This window comes from Octopus bimaculoides, chromosome 5 (genome assembly GCF_001194135.2).
Source record: "Octopus bimaculoides isolate UCB-OBI-ISO-001 chromosome 5, ASM119413v2, whole genome shotgun sequence".
NCBI lineage: Eukaryota > Metazoa > Mollusca > Cephalopoda > Octopoda > Octopodidae > Octopus > Octopus bimaculoides.
In genome coordinates this window covers 36,105,316-36,108,689 of record NC_068985.1, presented here as the reverse complement: position 1 = coordinate 36,108,689, position 3,374 = coordinate 36,105,316, and the positions used below count along the sequence as shown (strand labels likewise).

Here is a 3,374-nt window from a genome sequence, read left to right as displayed (position 1 = left end):
GGCGGTGCCCCAGCATGGCCGCAGTCAAATGACTGAAACAAGTAAAAGTAGTCCAAGGAGCACTTCCCTGAGAAAAGAGGACAAAATATGGCATGAAAACTTCTGATCAAAAGTCTATTTGATGAAGACTGTCTTGAGGCTAATCGACAGCAACTGGTAGCCAATTTACTTTGCTGCAACCATTTAACACACAGAAGTAGTCTATGGTAGCTTATGGTAGTTAAGCAAGGCTAATTAATATTGCTGTTTACCAAAATCAAGACACAGAAGAAGACTAGGTGTTAATTGTCTGATGGTGGCTGGTCAATCTGATGTGGTCAAAGAAGGCTCTTCTGGATGCCAGGCTTATGTTGCTCTTTAGCCTGAAGTCAACTTTGATCAACAGACCTATGACCAAAGGAATCCCATCATGATAGCCCTGCTTTGTTTTTTCATTAAATAAAATACACTAGAATATCCTGTAAAGTGGCAGATGAACAAGCAAAGATAAAGTGTGTTCATGAGACTGTAAAGTGGCTGGTGCTATGAAGGGTGTTCACTCAAAAAAATCATGCCAAAAATGGGATGTACAAGCAAGACCTGATCCTCTGGCCAACCTTTCAGGGTAATAACTCCAAATAAGACTAGGACACTGACAAACTGCCCAACCTATGTCACTATGGAAAGTAGACATAAGATGATGATGATGATGAATATAAATAGCACTGATTTATTCAATGTAATTTCTTTCTTTTAAACAGCAGGGTGTATTTTGGTGGGAATTTGGTTGCTACATATTTTTACTGGAGGTGAAAAAATTAGTTTTGGTCAAGACTAGTAAGACTTTGGCTCCATAGTTCTACTCTTCTTGTTAGAATCTTTAGTGATGTGACATGTATTAAGTGGTCATACTCAAGAGTTCCCCACACTACTGGGTTTATAATATAACTCTCCAAAGATTCCTTGCAGGCATGATTTTTATCTTTTCTCTTTTACTTGCTTTAGTCACTGGAATGCAGCTATTTTGCGACACCACTTTTAAAAATATCAGTAGCACTCTTTTTTCATACTTTATTTTTTAAGTATTTGTAAAAGTAATATTTATAATGGTGATAATCTGCAGAACTGTGAAGATAATAATACAGGTTATCATATTGATTTTTTAAACAAAACATTTGAATTGTGAAAGAAGACAACATTTAAGTTTTTCTTAAGAACTTGAGAATCATAAGTTGATCATAAGCTCAATCACAGAGCTAATACTTAACTCTAATATTGAAACTGCCTTTAGGCAAAAGGACAACTGGCACAGAATAGGTGTTTGATTGATTATACTTTCAGTTGATATTATATTACGGGTATCTATTTTAACAATTTTGTGAAGAAAAAGATAAAAAACAATACAAAATCAACTCTAAAGGATTTAAAATCTGAATAAGGAGGAATAAAATTAGATATTGTAAACACATTTAGTTTCTTCGCTTCCCTCACTCTATTATTTCAACCAACTCAATCCTCTAATTGCTACAAATATTGGCAGATCACTGCCAATATTTGTGGCAATTAGAGGATGATAATTATTATCAAAATGTTACAAATCATTGTAATTAGATGAACTAGATATGATAGATGTATTGTATGATTGCATCAAGTGCTTTTTGCCAGTCGTATAGAAATTGAAAAGCAAAAGGTATTAAAAAATAACAAGTGCAGAAAAAAGTGCATAGAGTGTCTATTTATAGAAATAATGTTCAACTGAGTGTCCAGTTTAAACTGGCCATGCTGAAAATATTTACACACATACCTTTCCTTTTTATTAACGCTAGCCGTCTCCAGCCATCTGGAAAAATGGATAGATTTCTCAATGAAAACAATTCATACCAGCCCAACATTGTAATATAACAGTTCAGCTGGGTACAATAAAGAACAGAAATAAATAGGCCCCATATTTATGTATATTTATGTGTGTGCGTGCATGCACACAAGCATGTGTGTCTGTGTGTGTATGTATGCTTATGTATAGATATATGCATGCACAAATACATATGTACATACATATATGTGTGTGTGTGGATACACACACACATGCACTGGCATATATGCATATACATACATACATACATACATATACATATATATATTATATATATATATATATATATATACATATATATATACACACACACACACACATATATATACATATATCTCAGCTGTGGATCATATATCCAAAACAGAAGCACACTAAAGAAAAGAGTAGTAATGTATTTACATGCAGTTAAATATATGTCCAGTCATAGAATGAAGAATGGTTTCACATCCATAAAGCTTAGCGCTTTATGGATGAAAAACCATTGGTCACTCTATGACTGGATATATATTTAACTGCATACACACACACACACACACACACACACACACACACACACACACACATATATATATATATATATGTATATATATATATAAACAATAAATTAAATAGAGAGATACAATTGACAATCCAATAATTTATTTATATCATAACATAATATACTATAAATATAATATAATATAACATAAACAATTATTTAAACAACCAAAAAGCCAACAATTTGTTTCAACTTATATACATTTTTTGATATATAAACAATCTAGTTCCCTTATATATAAGTCACATCAGAGTAATGGTAAGTAGATAGACGAAATTCCTTGTTGGCTTTTTTGGTTGTTTAAATAATTGTTTATGTTATATTATATTTATAGTATATTATGCTATATTATAATATAAATAAATTATTGGATTGTCAATTGTATCTCTCTATTTAATTTATTGTTTGTAATTTGCACTATACCCATATTTATGTGGTATTCAACTGACGTACCAGTGAACTAAATGTTTTACACACTACTTTGAAGGAATTCTTTTCCTTTATTCCAACTGAAGAAGCAATTGGCTGCAAATGATCAGTGTATCTTGTTTTGTCCTGTTTGCCATTGTTATGCTATCATCCTTTTCCTACTTGTTATGTTTTGATGATTTCCATTTGTTGTGTTTTTACCTATATTTCGTATGTGTATTTCGTGTGCAAGATTCTTGATGTGGATACGTGTGTTGAAAGAAATACATATGATGCGGAATATGAACGTAAATAAATTAATTAAAAAGTCTCTATCTGATCTGATATAAACGAAATTGTTACAAACACACATATGGACACACATACTTACATATAAGCACGAACACATAAGTGCGTGCACACATATGAGCGTGCACACATACGAGCTTGCACACACTCACATGCTCATACCGAACAGTTTCGAAACAACGCCAGATCATACATTCAAAATAAATGGAAGTGGAGAGACAAGTTACTGAAGAGATTGCAAGAGTGCAATGAAATAATTTAACAAAA

General features: G+C 32.2%; 1 protein-coding gene across 2 annotated transcripts in view; it reads right to left on the bottom strand.

The window, feature by feature from the left end:
- The window catches only part of LOC106876239 (transmembrane protein 117), a 145,973-nt gene that overhangs the window by 68,738 nt on the left and 73,861 nt on the right, over positions 1-3,374 (bottom strand). The window contains exon 3 of one of the 2 annotated variants that reach the window (XM_052968315.1): positions 1,784-1,819. The exons of the other annotated variant lie outside the window; for it this stretch is intronic. The gene's annotated coding sequence lies outside the window, so the exon portion shown is untranslated. The remainder of the gene's footprint in view (positions 1-1,783; positions 1,820-3,374) is intronic. 2 annotated transcript variants of the gene reach the window in all.